This window comes from Pinus tabuliformis, chromosome 2_1 (assembly GCF_031772625.1).
Source record: "Pinus tabuliformis cultivar Carrire ecotype Pingquan chromosome 2_1, CPIR1, whole genome shotgun sequence".
Classification (NCBI taxonomy): domain Eukaryota; kingdom Viridiplantae; phylum Streptophyta; class Pinopsida; order Pinales; family Pinaceae; genus Pinus; species Pinus tabuliformis.
In genome coordinates this window covers 394,936,100-394,953,797 of record NC_142299.1, presented here as the reverse complement: position 1 = coordinate 394,953,797, position 17,698 = coordinate 394,936,100, and positions in this window count along the sequence as shown.

Below are 17,698 nucleotides of genomic sequence, written 5' to 3'. Positions count from 1 at the left end.
CTTACTCATTTTTTTTATTTTCCAACTCAGATAGGGATAGAAGTTATGGATAGAGAAGTCTATCTATCAAGAATATCATATTTATGCTAGGAATTTTTCACTTTTAGTTTTTTAATGTATGCAACATTTTTGATCTATCACTGTGTGTCCAAAACTTAAATTTGCTTTTGGAATAGATTCTTTGGTGTTTTTCCAGTGGTTTGGTTTCCCTAATGGCACACACCTAACAGGAAGAGCTTAAACTCTAAATTTTCTTATGATATATTTGAATAATATCTTATAAAACAAATTGTGAGTTAATCAATGTAGATCCATATAAACTCTAATATAGACCAAAAGGGATCAAATTTCTCGAAATTAAAACCTCCTTTTGAGTAAAAAAATTGAAGAAATATTTACATATAAATAGATTTGGTTTCTCTCTACACTTAATTAGGAGTTAAGATAGACCTAAACTAGTTTTTCATTATACCATTTACATTATATAAATTTCACATCTCTATATATAAAATTATTCTTATATTTACTTTTAATGAGACTCTCATAATACATATAGCTACATAAATATGCATATAATATTTTTCTTTGATGTGTTTTTCAATCTTTATATATATAGATATGTATGTATACATATATTATAGAATAAATTTTATAATATTTAGAAAAAAATATTATTGTAAATATTATGTTTTATATATTTATTAACTGAATTTAAACATAAATTTTTAAATATCATAATTATTAATGTAAATTATGTTATTCAATTTGTATTGTAAAATGCATCTATAAATTACTATTTATATTTTTTTTAGTATCTATATATATATATATATATATATATATATATATATATATATATATATATATATATATATATTTGTAGTAAAAATAGTACTACCTTACGAATAGAAGATTAAAAGAAATTTGAGTAGTTTAGATTGGTTGGTCACTAAGGAAACTCGACCAAATCCAAAAAAAGGAATGCAAGCTAACCAAATATTAAAAATACAAAATACATATACTGATATTCGGGTCTTTAAGGCCAAAAATGGTCATTAGGTTTTCTGAAGGTCTTTTCTTCCTTTTTTTCTTGCAAACGTCAATCCATCTTGAGAGGTTGTCGGGAGAAGATGACGTGGAGACAATGGTTGCATTTCCTTGAGGCATTTCCATTTCTAAAGGGTCTACCATAGTGGTTGATTCCTTATCGTTGTTGGACTGATATGATTCATGAATAAGTTTATGCCACTCATGGACGAAACCAAGATCATGGTTGTATCTCTTTCTTATCCATTCAAGGGATCTAGATAAGAGTGTGGAGAAGGAAGAGGAAGAGGAGTGATACCAAAGCATATGAGATGAGATGGAACTACGTGGGGATGAGTTGAGGCCAAAGGAATAGATTTGGCTACACATGATTTTTGTTGTTGCATGTTGTCCTTTTTATGAGCCAATGAATTCTTATATCCTTTTAGGTATTTTGGGTCTTTCCATCCTAGATTATTTTCCTTGGCTTCAAGGTACTGAGAATTCCCTTATGAAGAAGGGAAAGAATTCTAGAGATGACATATCTATTGCTAAAATCTACAACAGAAATTTAGGTTTTCGTAAAAAGGTTATATCATTCAAATTGATGAGGATCATACTAGACATCCCTTTGTTGAGATCTATTTTAACATAGATGCATCCAAATGTTACAATACCCCTCCCAAGATTGTTTGTATTTATCTTAATAAAACAACCTAGTGAGTTTCCAATAGAAGCTATGATATTTAGAGTTAAAAAATGAATGGGTATGTTAGGAAGTCTTACCAAAAATGGAGTGGCCAAAGTTGTCCTGGATAAAGAGTTGAATTTAGGAAACCATGGCTAAAAGGAGATTCAAGAGCATCCCAAAAACTAGGGTCCTTTATCAAAAACCTTTAGATGATCCTCTTTATTTTTGAAGTAAACCACAAAGAATCCCTTTGAACAAAAATACAACATGTATTTAGGGACTAGGTTTGATTTACCCATTCCCAAATCACAAACGTTTATGGCCAAATCCCATTAAAATGGAAAATATGGAATTTCGCTCATAGGATAAGCAAAAAAGATTGGATTGGGAGTCAGCCACCTCTAGATATAGAATATATTTTGTTTGTTCTACAATGAAGGTTTGCCCTGAGAGATATTTGGGAGTCAGTTGTGATAGTCCTCTCTTTGGATAATCCTTAAAGGATCATGACTGAGAGGAAGAGGGAATAACCCAACCTTTGGGTCCTCCACTCAATCTTGAGACTAGGAGGATTGATATAGGTTAAGTGTCCTTGGTTATACCATAATATTGAGAAAAGGTCCTTCCTAAAGTTTCATACTCTCATGTATGAGTTGCATTGAGATGGAAGGGATTTCTGTTCAATCTTGAGTTATGGTTGAAACTGTAGAGACAAAGTCAATGGATTTCACCTACAAATAAAGGGCACCATTTGAGAGTCGCCTCATAAAGACTGAAAATATTGAGTGATCTGAAGTGATGACATCACCTTGGAGGATGGAAAAACCTATTGCAAAAGAAATTCCTCATGGTTTAACAAATCTACAGCGATGGCCCCAAAATGAGGGAGCTTCAAATGAAGGGAAGAATCCTAAAACTAAAGATTCCACATAGACAAGGCCAAAATTGAATAATTTAGGCAATCAATCAGCAAGATATATATATATATATATATATATATATATATATATATATATATATATATATATATATATATATATATATATATATGACATTGTTCTTTGACATATTTTATTTATTTATTTTAAATTTTTCAGTATGATACGTATGAAATAGATTTTATGTGTGAGTGTTATTAACTAAATAGACATGAAGTTATTAAATATCATGGCTACAAATATGAATCTTGATTATTTGAATTATTTTTAACGTGACGTGCATAACAAAATTGTATTGAGATGACTTACTATTTTTATTATTATTTTGTTAATTTTTATGGTTTATTATTTTTTAAATTGAGGTGATGCTTGTTTTATTATTATTTTTTTTTATATAATGCTTGTGTTGAAGAATGTGTAACTAGGTTGGTATTTGTAAGTATGAAATGTATTCTTGTAAATAATAAAATGAAAATAAATTTTTATTGGAGCATGGGTTTCATGCTCAAATTATTTTATTTTATAGGTCAGACACCCATTGAGTGCTTCTAGGGATTTTAGATTCATTGTCATATATTGAAGACCATGTTGGCACATAGTATCTTGTAAATAAAAAATCATTTTGTCTTTAAAATATTGAAATACCTCCAAGATCAAGTCAGTCTACATGAAGATCAATGTCTCCCCCTTGGAAGAGCCTATATATAGAGAGGAACTCATCCTCCATTCTACACATCCATTCATCTAATTCTATGCAAAGAAGAGGAAGAGAAGAAGTTGAAGAAGTTGAAGTGCTTGGGCTAGATCTCTCTCTCTTAAGAAGGTCGAAATTAGGGTTTCTGCATTGGGACTATCTCTGGTTTGATCTTGGAAGAGGAAGAGAAGAGAATGAAAGCAAAGATCTCTTACGGTTTCTTAGTAGCCCTAATACTCAAGGAAAGGCAAGCAAAGGGAGGAGAAGGTTATTCAAGGTAGATCGAAGTCTCCAAGAGAAGCAGCAACAATTGTTGTGAGCCAGAATTTTATATCTAGAGTGGGAGGTTGAAGTCTTTACAGCTAAAGTCCAAGTTGATAATGATCTTGGAGGGTATTTGTCTAAGTCAATAGGTCACGATATTCGTCAATTGAAGAATCTATAAGAAGAGAAGAGATTTACGGGTTTTCCCCTCAAGAGGAGGGGTTTTGACTCTGGCTTGTTGCCTATATACTGTGTTACTATTATTATTGTTTTGGTAGTTCTTTGATGTATCACACATTGTAATAATAAGGAACCAAGATAATAAGTAAAAGGGTAAGACAAATAGTTATCAAGTTAAGAGAATTAACCTACTTACTACCCTATAGAATTCTCAACATGGTTTCAGAGCTAAGTTTATCTAAGGGCATCATGAAAATCTCCTCTATAGTGAAGAAGTTCATCAAGAAGATTGCAAGCCATCTCAAGAAAGGCATTATGGAAGCATGGAATTTCTTATTCTCTACAACGAAGGTATCAATCAAAGAAAGGGATCTCTTCTTGGCTCTCTCTAGAAAATTTCAAGATGAAGACATTTGGGTAATTAACAGTGGTGCATCAAGGCACATGACTGGTCACTCCAACATATTGAAGACCTTATCAAAAGGAAAGTTCGCTTATTCAGTGGAACTTGGTGATAATAAGAGTTATCCTTTAAAAGGCATTGGATCAACCTCCATAAAGCTGGAAGATGGAAGTAACATCCACCTCAACAAAATTCTCTTTATTCCAGGTTTGTACAAGAATTTACTTTATATTTCAAGTCTAAAAGATAAGGGTGATAGAATAGCCTTCAATTATGGAAAGGTTGTTGTCTGGGGAAAAAATTCAAGTATATATAAAGCCAAATTTATAGGCATTCAAGAAGGATGACTCTACATATTAATGTCTCTTGTGGCTCAATCCCTAGTCCACATTGAAATTAGCCCATGTGAACTTTGGCATCGAAGATTTGGTCATCTACATTTCAAAATCCTTCTAACCCTAACTTCCATAGTAGATGGAATTCATAATCTAAAAGAGGATCATGAAGGTGTTTGTAAAGGATGTGCATTGGGTAAGAATTCCAAGAGACCATTTGGAAGCAGTGCTTCATGGTCGAAATAAATATTGGATCTCATTCACTCTGATGTATGTGGTCTTATGAATCCTAAATCACTTGGAGGTCATCTATACTATGTCACATTTATAGATGATCATTCAAGAAAGACATGCGTTTACTTAATGAAAACCAAGGACAAAGTATTTACATAATTTCAAGAATTAAAAAATGAAGTGCAGAACCTTATAGAAAGAAGAATCAAGATACTAAGATCTGATAATGGAGGAGAATATACATCCAAATATATTATAGCATTCTGTAAGGAGTCTAGGATTAAAAGGGAGCTGATAGTCCCATATAATCCTGAACAAAATGGAGTTGCAGAAAGGAAGAATAGTTCCATTGAATAGAGTGTAAAAAAAATGCTACATGATCAGGATATACCTAATTTTAGGCAGGGAGAAGCCATGAAGACAACTATCTACATTCAAAATCGAAGCTCCCACAAATATCTAGACAAAAAAACTCTGGAATAAGTATTCATTGGAAAGAAACCATCTATAAATCATCTCTAAATTTTTGAGTGTCTTGTATATGTCCATGTACCAAAGGAAAAAATAAATAAGTTGGATCCTTCAGGCATGAAGGGAACATTTGTTGGGTATAGCAACTCATCAAAAGCTTATAGGATCTACATGAGAGATGGACATCACATAGAAGTCAGTCATGATGTCATATTTGATGAGAGTATAGCATTCAATAGATCAAAGGTACTTTCCATAGATTCTAATGATGAAGAACTTCTGATATTTGAGGACGAAGTTAACCAAGGAAAATAAGAATCAAACCATGAAGAATAAGGTCCATGTGAACCTATTCAACCTATGGTCATCCCTGAGTCAAGAAAAAGACCAAATTGATTGAAATATACACTACTTTATGCAGAAGGTCATGGAGTAGCGACAAACTCAATTAGATAAAGCAAGAAACCGAAAAGATAGTATGAATCTGTTGCATACATGACAAAACTGATAGAAGTGGAACCATCCTCCTTTGAAGAGGTTGTAAATAATTGAGAATGGAAATATGCCATGAATGAAGAGTATCAATCTATAATGAATAATGGAGTCTAGGAGATTGTGCCTAGGCCCGAAGACAAATATGTGATTACTTATAAATGGATCTATAAAATCAAGCATGCAACTTATGGAAGTATCGATAAGTATAAAGCAAGATTTCTGGCGAGAGGGTTCTCGCAACTTGAAGGCATTGACTATGAAGATACATTTTCTCCAACATCAAGATATACAACGATTCGATCCTTAGTCTCTCTCAACATCGATAGGATGGAACATCCACCAAATGGATGTCAATACTACGTTTCTGAATGGCACAATATATAAAGAAGTCTACATAGAGCAACCCTTGGGATTCGAAGCCAAAGATAGAAAAGTATATGTTTTCATACTAAAGAAATCATTATATGGCCTCAAACAAGCACTAAGGGCATGGTATGCTAGAATGGATGCATACCTTCAAAGGATAGGCTTCACAAAAAGCTTTGTTGACTACAACTTTTACATTAAGGTTGTAGATAATGAACCTATAATCATTCTTATGTATGTAGATGATCTTCTCTTGACAAGTGTATAAGGTCAAATTGAAGAATGTAAGAAGAAAAATGCAATAGAATTTAACATGAAGGATCTAGGGCAGATGCATTAATATTTGGGACTGGAAGTCTGGCAAGGGCCTAATGAAGTTTATTTGGGTCAATGAAAGTACGTGATCAAGCTACTGAAAAGGTTTGAAATGATGGAATGCAAACCTATGACTACTCTAATGATCACAAACTTGAAGAGACTAAGGAGTTTAGAAACTAGCCCTGTGGATCCTTCCAAGTATAGGCAACTCATTGGTTCATTGATGTACTTGGTGAATACTCGTCTAGACATATGCTTTGTAGTAAATGTACTCAGTCAATTCCAAGTGGAGCCAAAGCATGACCATTGGGTAGAAGAAAAACATATTTTGAAATATCTACAAAGAACCATCCACTACTATCTAAAATATGATAGAAGGAATGATGCCCAATTAGTTGGATATACATATTTTGATTGGGGAGGTAGTGATCAAGATGGAAGAAGCACTACGGGAGGATGTTTTAGTTTGGTATCCTTCATGGTCTCATGGATGAGCAGAAAGCATGATATGAACTTAAACAAGAATGCAACAAATTATAGATAAAACCATAAATACAGAGATGTAGTAGAAATAATACTTCATTTCATTAATATCAGAATACTAAAATATGCTTACAAACAAAATAGAAATGAACTAGCTACATGCCTCTGAATTGTGTTACAATGAGGCTCAAGGGCCTATTTATTATTGAACAACAAGGGAAACCCTAACCCTAGAAGATGGAATGCCAAGAGTTTGTGGGCCCTGTTGGGGTTAGTTGGGTAGCCAACTTCTCAGGGTCATAACTTGGTCATATTATCTTTATTTGGTGCATATGATACATTATTGGAATGTTCTCTCTGAGTACTATAGGATTTGCCGCAAGATCATGCACATGGTTGCAAGACTACTGTGAACCTTAAAAAATGTCGTTTAGGGTGTCAAAATTGCTCTGGAATTTCAGGACTAAAAAAACAGCTAAAAATAGTAAATACTAAAATAAACAAGGAAACAGATGAAATTTACTAGAGGTCTATGTGGAATAGGTGGGTGGCCACCAATATCCACTTGGATCAGTCCTCCCTCCTTAGGAAGCAATGGTCCCGATTGCATGTAGAGCCTCCATGAGGTGAAGAAATTTTTGTTGAACCTAGTCCCTAGTGAACCACTTGCCCTGGTAAAGGAGTTGGCCTACTTTGACAACTCGATATAGTTGAATCCTCTATTGGTGAGTGTTCTTGATCTACGTATCCATGATCTTATCAGTTGTGTCCTGTTACATGCAGTCTGGGTTTAGCTCTATTGGTGTGAGTTGTTTTGCAATGTCAGATGTGTCCAACAATGGTGGAAAGTATGGCCGAAGGCAGTCTACATTGAACACTATGTGAAAAATAAGGAATGGTGGAATTTTGAGGTCAAATTCATTGTCCCCCACAACCTTGGTGATGGTGTATGGCCCATATCAGAGTAGGCGAAGCTTGTGGTGGGGTCCAGCAAGGCTCCTTCTGCAAATGTAGCCAAACTTTGTCACCCACCTGGAACTTGTGCGAAACCTGATGTTGATCATGGCACTGCTTATACTTAAAATTGTCTTTATCCAATATATCATTGACCTTCTAGAGAATGTGGCGAATGCGCTCAATGAACTTGCTATCCCTATCGACTTTGGATTGGGCGTGAGTCGAATCTTCCTGAGTAGATGCAAATGGTATGGCCACATCAATGGGACATAATGGCTGAAATCCCAACCCTATCTGAAAGGGGATGTGGCTCTTTGAGCTATGGAGATCTCTGTTGTAGATGTGTTGGACATAGGGGAGGCTTTCATCCCATGTGCGTGGATCCTTCGAGTTTTACATGTGCAAAATGTGTATGATCATCCTGTTCACGACCTCTGTTTGGCCATCAATTTGGAGATGGAAAGTCATAGACTTAGTAAGTTTGGTATCCAGCATCGACCAGAGACTTGACCAAAATTTGCTTGGGAATTTGTTGTCCTGATCTGAGACAATGGATTGTCAGATCTGAAAGTGTACTCGCACTCACTCCAAGAAGAGTTTAGCAATGGCCTTTGTTGTGATACTCTTCTTGCAGGGCACCATAATGGTCATCTTAGAGAATCTTTCAACAACCAGGAAAACATAGTCGTTTTCGTGCTTAGAAGAAGGAAGTCGTGACATGTAATCCATGGAGATGGATTCCCAAGGTTGACTAGGAGTAGGAAGAGGAGTATATAGGCCTTTATTCTTGATTGTTGGTTTGGAAATGGCATAGGCAATGTAGGATTTAATGTACCTTCCAACATCCTAACAAAGGTTCAGCTAATAAAAATACTTCTACTGTACTATCACTATTTTATCTACCCCAAAATGTCCAGCGACCGGACTATAGTGCACCTCCCAAATTATCTTGGCACGCTCGCTTGAAGGAACATAGATGTGTCCCAGGTGGCACAACAGTGCATCCTAGAGGTGAAAATTTGGAAATTTCTTACCTTCCAAGAGTGTCTGGTATGTTTCGTCAAATTTTGGATCGCACTTGTAGAGGTGCGACCAACCCGAAGTCTCGTGCCCACAGGAGTCCAGCACATTGATCAGAGCCATGACTGATGGTTGGTTGAGGCAGTCTACAACATTATTGGTGCTTCCCTTCTTGTACTTAATGTTCAAATGGAATTGTTGCAGGTATGTGGACCACTTCTGATGGCAATCATTCTGCAACTTCCCTTGTGTTTGTATGAACTACAGGGGTTTATGGTCTGCTTGGATGGCCATTTCCTTCCAAATAATGTAATGCTTCCATTGATGGAAAGCCTACACAATGGAATAAATTTCTTTGTCGTTATTGGGATACTTTCAGACTGTGTCTGAATTGTCTCACTGTGGTAAGCCACTAGATGTCCCTACTGAGTAAGAACTACACAAATAGCATAGTCGGAGGCATCTATCTCAATCTCAAATAGTTTTTGTAGGTCTGGTAATTGTAGGTTTTAACCCCATACAGAAATTACCTGCATACAAATTCTAAAACACAGAAAATAAACAATGCGAGAGCAAAACACATAAAACACATATACATAGAGATTTTCCCCTAGATCCCAAAACCGAGACTACCAACTTGATTTTTCATTATTTTCCTTTCAATGTTATGATACATATTTATACATGTTGAAGCATCCAATACCATGGACCGAAAAACCATCGCGTCCAATACCATGGACCGAAAACCATCGCGTCCAAAAAAATATGTGTGAAAATCATACACAAAACCATAGGTGGGTCTGCCCAACCTAACATAGGGTCCAAAACCAAAAGTTTCCAGGGCGCTGCCATGGACCCCATAAAGTGGGGTTACAGGTACACCTCAAACCCCCATTGACCCCCCCTCACTATACAATTGACACAACAAAGGGGGTGTTCTTCCCCCCCTCTAACCCCTCGATTAACTACGTGGGATAATCGTGGAAAGAATATAATACAACCCAACATTCTCCCACTTGTTGTTTTCTTTCCACAGGGGGCCACAAGAGAGCTTAGTCATTTTTCCAGCCCTGAAACACCCATTGTTTCTCTACACCAAGAGAACTTCTCAAAGCTCACAGATTTTGTCAATGCATCTGTAGTATTCTTCAAAGTGTCCACCTTTACCAACAACACCTTTTTGTCTTCTATCATATCCCTCACAAAGTGATACTAAACATCAATGTGTTTTGTCTTTGAATGATATGCAGGGTTCTTTGCCAAGAAAATTGCACTTTGGCTGTCACAGTCTATCCTTATAGCTTCTTGTACTAACCCCATACTTGAACACAATCTCTACAACCAAACTGCTTCCTTGCTTGCATGAGTGGCTGTCATGTATTCTACCTCTGTAGTTGATAGTGCCACTACAGATTTTTTCTTACTCATCCAACTGACTGCAGCTCCAAATAGGTTAAACACATACCCTCTTGTAGATCTTCTCTGATCCAGATCTCCAGCCCAGTCTGCATCAACGAAGCCATGAATATCCAACACTCTGTCCAATCCTGGTCTTCCTTGGTAGCACAAACCATAATCACTAGTGCCACGCAAATACCTAAAAACCCGCTTCACTGTTTTCCAGTGATCCTTCCCTAGTTTTGACATAAACCTGCTTAATACTCCCACTACATGTGCAATGTCTAGTCTAGTATAGACCATTGCATACATAAAACTACTGACTGCACTTGCATATGGAACATGGGACATGTCCTCTTCCTCTTCTTGTGTCTTGGGACACTGTTCAGCAGATAACCTCACACCTATAGGAATAGGAACCTTCACTAGTTTACTATCCTGCATATTAAACCTTTGCAGTATTGTCTCGACATACTTCCTCTGGTTTAACCAGAGCTTCCTCTTTGTATGATCTCTTTTAATTTCCATGCCCAAAATATAGTTTGCAGCAACAAGATCTTTCATGTTGAATTTGGAGGATAATTGGGTCTTCAAATCCTGGATAATTTCTTTGTCATTTCCAACCAGCAACATATCATCCACAAACAAGACCAGATAAATAACACGGTCACTAATTAATTTAAAATACACACAGTGGTCTGCTTTGCTTCTGGTGAAGCCAAGTCCCCTTATAAATGTATCAAATTTCTAATACCACATCCTTGGTGACTGTTTTAACCCATACAGAGACTTCTTTAACTTGCATACCAGTTCTTTCTTACCCTTCACCGTGAAGCCTTCAGGTTGCTTCATGTAGATTTCCTCTTCCAGATCCCCGTGAAGAAATGATGTCTTCACATCCATCTGTTCTACCTCAAAATCAAAAGCAGCAGCAGCGGATAAAAGTAATCTAGTAGAAGTTACCTTAACAATAGGGGAAAAAATATCACCAAAATCAATTCCCAGTACCTGGGAATAACCTTTTGCTACCAACCGAGCTATGTATTTCTCCACCTTTCCTTCTGCATTTGTCTTCTTCTTGAACACCCATTTGCTGCCAATGGGTTTCCTTCTAACCGGCAACTCCACCAGATCCCAAGCCTCATTTTTGTGCAGAGATGCCATTTCATCAACCATGGCCTCTTTCCATATTTTTCCATCCTGTGAATCCACTGCTTCCTTCACAGTTCTAGGATCATCATCAGTAACAGACAAAGCAAAATTTGAACAGAAAGTAGATGGACTATACCTTTCTGGTTGCCTTTTTTCTCGAACTGATCTTCTCACAGCCGGAGTTTGTGGCTCTTCATCTTCTGATTCCTCCTCTGTTGTACAGTATGATTCTTCCTCCTTTAGCTCAAACTCTATCTTCTCAGGTTCCTTTGGTTGGACTTCATGTTTAATAACATCTTTTACCTCTCTGAACACCACAACTCAGTTGTACACAACCTTCTGTGTGACTGGGTTCCAAAGCTTATAACCATTTAAACCATCCTTATACCCAATAAAGATGCACTTTTTAGATTTACTATCCAACTTGGTTCGTTTCTCCTTTGGAACATGTACATATGCATCACATCCAAATACCCTCAAATGTGAAAGAGAGGGTTTCTTACTAGTCCATACCTCTTGTGGAGTCATATCCTCCAACGCTGATAAAGGTGACCTGTTGACCAGGTAACATGCAATATCCACCTCCTCTACCAAGAATTCCTTCCCTGACCCGACACCATTGAGCATGCTTCTTGCCCTTTCCATCAACGTATTATTCATTCTTTCTACAACTCCATTTTGCTGAGGTGTATATGAGTAGTCTTCTGTTATGCTATACCACACTTCTTACTGAATTCTTCAAGTTCCTTACTGCAAAACTCTCCACAGTTATCTGTCCTCAGCACCTTTATCTTCTTCTATGTCTCGTTTTCCACCAGAGCCTTAAATTCTTTAAACCTATCAAAAACTTCAAATTTCTTCTTAAGGAAATATATCCATGTATTACTTGAGAAGTCATCTATAAATGATACATAGTACACAGACTTACCCAGTGATGGAACCTTCACAAGTCCAAACACATCACTGTGCACAAGTTCTAATATCGGTTTCGCCCTCTTACTACTAGCGGGGAAACTCACCCGATTTTGCTTCCCATACACACATTGTAATATCCCTCCCCTTAATAATAAATAATAAATAATAATAAATAATAAATCATAAATCATAAATAATAATAATAAATAATACAAAAATAATAATTAATAATAAAAATAATGAATAATAATAAATAAATCACTTAATAATAAATAATAAATCATAACTGTTAAATAATAAATGATATTAAAAATTATATAAAAAGAAATAAATAAATAAATAAATAATAAAAAATAAAAAAATAGTAATAACCATATTAAAGCTCTAAATAAGAATAAATAGAAATAAAACAAGAAAACTATCAAAAAGAAGGAAATAAAACAAGAAAGCTAAAAATCAAAAGAAAAGTAAAGAAATAAAACAAGAAAAAAGTTGCATGCAGACACATGGAGTGTGTGCATGTGGTTCCCCTTCCAATGTTTTGTTCTATTTAATAGATGGTGAGGAGGATGGGAGGTATTCTATCATTCCGAGATTCTATCTTTCATTCTCTTGGGAGAATGGTATACTAAGACTTAGGAGCACTGGCAGTAGTACGTTGATTGAGGGCTCGGGGGTGGCCAGTTGTAGCAGAATCCTTGCACAATTGAGCCTACGGTTGGGTGGAGAGTCGTCCCCAAAACCTTGTTGCAGATAGCAGACTTCAACCGAAATCACAGGTAAGTGTTCTAATCATAGTTTTGAACTTGAAGTTAATTAGTTGAATTGCATGTTGAATATAAATTACTTGATTAATTACATGTTTATTTTGGGCTGTTACATATGGTATCAGAGTTTTGGCTCAACCCTTAGGGCCTATGGGCATCTTAGAAAAAAAATTATTTTGTTGGAATTTTTAACTTGACTTGTTTTGAAGTCACAGGATGGTTACTTCCAGGAGGCCGCATATTTTTTCTTGAGATTTATCCATCAGTGAACAAGTATGTGTATGATAAAATAAACTTGGTGTATTATGCTTTGAAGATATAGTACACTATTTCAAGCGTTTTCAATGCTCATCATATATTCTTGGTGTCCCTTTCTTTATTTTGTTTATATGGAGTTATTTGATTGATCGTGAGGATTAAATATCTTGGTTGTATGATCATTCATGTCACGGAGGCATTTCTAGGTTTTATAGAATTATGCTTTGACTATCCATCTACAATATTACTGGTATGTGTTGAGAACAATTCTTGTTACAATACTAGATGTTTAACAATGTTCACCGAGGATTGTTTCATATTATGCCCAATCCTCCAATCTTGCAAATTTGGATATGCGATTTTGTTCATCAAGCTTTTGTTCTTCTCATTTTATCAACATTATACAAAAAAATCACATGCCTTCCAACATTCCTCTTGATTGTTTCTTGCATTACACGAGCAATCTTTTTTACTGCACGTCTAACACAATCATATCAAAAAATCTTAGGTAAAATAATCTTTGCCCTGGCACTAATATTCTCTGTCCTGGCACTCACTTGTGACCAATTAAAGGTTTGGAACAACATGCTCATGACCTTCGTCATTGCCAGTTTGATAATTTCTTGGGGGTCCAACACTTCTTCTTTTTACAAAGCCGCCACAGATCCCGCCCTTTCTACAACTTCTCGCTTTGTTTCCCTAATTGCCACTGTGCCTTCTGGGCAGTCTCTTCCAACGTTAAAGCTTGGAAATTTTAATCCTGATTTCATCTTTTCATCATCCTTAGTCTCGAACCCCGAAGGGATATTTGATCACTGTATAATACGCATAGAATAGTATCTCCATATTCATTCAAAAATTTGTGCACTGCCGGAGGATTGACATAATTTATAAATTCGTCAATAGTCATGTCACGCACGTCAGTAACAGATGTGACGATGGTAAGAAATAAGAGTAAGCAAATCATAGTCCATCGAGAAGCCGGCTAAACATACCAGGCTTTTACCTTTATCTTCGACTGCCCAACTCTTCATATATAACTTTGCCCGCCCACTAATGAATTTTTTTTTTCATTTCTCATATTCAACAGTCACCCACCATCCACAAACAACGAATTGTTAATTCCATGGTTGTTTTCATGCCATCTTCATTCACCCATCTCCCCGGCAGATGCTTCCAGGGCTTCGAAACCATTTGGTCGCGGCCATATTCATGGGCAGGAATCTCTCCCGATATAGTTAGCGTCCTGCTATAATATGCAGTAACCCTGATGCTTCCACAGTGCGCGTTCTACATTTTGATAGTCCCCGCAATGCAACCAGTTTCAACAGTTCTTCTCTGAACGATGACGAGTCTAATAATTCCTACATTGCTGAGGTTCCACATCCTCATACTATGCTAGTGCGGTCGTCCTATTGGTCTTCCGCCCCTTGGCGTTGTGCTGACGATTGGCCTACCTGTTGCATCACATGTTTATGTCCATGTATTACCTTTGGGCAGATTGCGAAAATTGCAGATGGACGGTCAAGTTGTTGTGTATACAGCACTATTTATTTGTTATTGAGCCTCGTCTGTGTACAATGCTTATATTCATTTGTAAACCGAACGAAATTTCGAGCAAAGTACAGTTTGCCAGAACAACCATTCAGTGATTGTTGCATACATTGTTGCTGTGAAATATGTGCCCTGTCCCAGGAACGGAGAGAAATCAAGTACCGTGCAGGTTGGATAGTGTATCGTTACAGTCGTTTAGTCCAGAGCAATGGCCACAAGTTTACAATCTTCTGTCTTATGCAGGCAATTCTATGGCTAAATGTATTGTAATTTAAGGGATTCAAAATGGTGTTGCCTTCGCAGGTGCGCTTGCAGGCAGACCATATAATTAATAAAATGATTATTTTTTTTTGTTGGGGAGGAATAACCTTCCCAGTCATCCGATCTAGTTCTGGGTCAGGTGGCAGTGTCTTTTCTTTATGGTGTGGAATATTTTTATGCTTGATTCATAAATTTTCTTACACGTATTTTAAAACAATCCATTTATTTTTCTACATAAGTAATGATTGCATAAACAGATACTTAAAGTCATATAATGCTTTACTCATTCGAATTTTGTTTTATTTTACATGGATCCAATTCTCTAAGTTTTATGGCTTATACTACAAAATTGTGATTATTGATGAACTCATAAACTCCATGTTTTTTTTTATATACTTCGAAATTTGTGATAAACTATGCTTTAAGTATTATACTTCAATTGAGTAACTAAATGTATATTTTAAAATTCAAACATATTCTAAATTTATTGTAGCTTTTGGCATAAAGGTAATGAATAAATCCACTGAATATTACAGGGTAGATCATGGCTCCTAAACGTCGAAGACAAACCCGAAACAACCTTGGAGTAGAAACACCACCTCCCGCCACTTCAGAGATAGGAACCCCAGCTGAGCAAGCTATATTACATTCCCTTGGAGAAATGACCAATATCTTTAAGGACTGGGTCTCAAGCCAAGGACGAGATCAAGGAAATGTGCAAAAGGAATTGGAACAAAAACATAGACAAGATCTAAATTCTCAACTCAATGTCAAAGATGGACAAGCAACACTTGATATTATGAAAGAAGTCCAAAAATCCAAATTACCAGAGTTTACGGGTCTAGAAGGGGGTTCAAAAGCGGAAGCATGGGTAATGGTTGTCAAAAGAGCACTTAGTTTTAAGGCATACACTTCTACGGAAAAAGCCCAGATATCAATGAGTCTACTAAAAGGAGATGCCTTATTATGGTGGGTAAATGAAGAAACAAAGATGCAAGTCACCCCAGTACAAGTTACATGGGAAATGTTTGAGGAAGCCTTCCGAACTAGGTACCTATCAGAGGAGTACAAACACCAACAAGTAGGAGCTTTCCATGAAGTACGACAGAATGGTAGATCTATCGAGGACTATGAAGCTGAATTTTATTCGTTGGTCCATCACGTGGACTATATGGCTGATGATAGACGTCAAGCTGAAAGATTCTTACATGGACTCGACCCCTTAGTCCGAGCAGAAGTCGCCATGTGGAAACCCACCACTATGGCAACAACCACTAGTTTAGCCAAACAAGTCTTGAGGAAAATCAATATGAAGAAACAAATGGTAGTTGATGAAAGTTCAGGAAAGGAGCATTCCACAATGAGGCTGAATAAACCAGGGGGGCAGCCATATAGATTCCAGGGAAGACAAAACACTATTTCTCGGATCGCTAGCGCAACTTCTCGACCGCCTCCAAGAGGACGTAAGGGTCAACCCTACTTGATTAATGGGAGGAGTAGAAGATTTGGTGACCAAGGACAAGTACAACGTGAGAAGCAGGCACAAGTAGAATGTTGGCATTGTAAAGGTCCACATTATAGAAAAGATTGTCCAAGCTATCAAACAGGGATTAAACAACAGGAATACAAAGCAAAAGGAGAAAGACCACAAAACCCACATCGAATTCATGCAGCTACAAACCATCGCCAGGCTGAGCACCAAGCTACTGTAGTAGAATCTGCAGGTATGATCAATAACATTCCTCTATCTGTGTTAATTGATCCAGGTGCTACTGATAGTTTTATTTCACCTTCAACAATACTTAGATGTGGATTGACAGCTCATGAGCAAAGTAACTTTAGAATGGTAGAAATGGCGTCAGGCTCTCAGCAATCAGTAGGGTCAATGGTAAGAGATTGTAGTGTTAACATTGGGGGGTGTGATACCAAGATGAATCTATATAGTACAACTCTCGGAACGTATGACTTAATCGTGGGAATGGATTGGCTTGAATCCCATCAAGCTATACTGGATTGTTATAATAAGACAGTCCTCATAAAAAATGACCAAGGAGAAACCAAGGTAATAAAAGGGATTAGACGTGGTGTTACATTACGCCTCATATCAGCCAAGAAAGTTAATAAGTGTATGAGGAAAGGGTGCAAGATTTATGCGGTAGAAATGGTTCCTACCAATGAGAAGTCCTCGGATAAATTGCACCCACTACTTTCCGAATTTGCAGATGTATTTCCTCCAGAGTTACCAGGTTTGCCTCCAGTTCGAGAAATTGATTTCTCCATAACCTTGAAACCAGAAGTGGAACCCATATCCAAAGCACCTTATCGAATGACTGTTCCAGAGCTTAATGAATTGAGTATACAGCTCAAAGAACTTCTTGATCAAGGTTTTATAAGACCCAGTGTGTCACCTTGGGGTGCACCAGTAATTTTTGTAAAGAAGAAGGATGGAACTCTTAGGTTATGTATTGATTACCGAGATCTAAACAAGGCCACCATTCGAAATAGGTACCCCATGCCT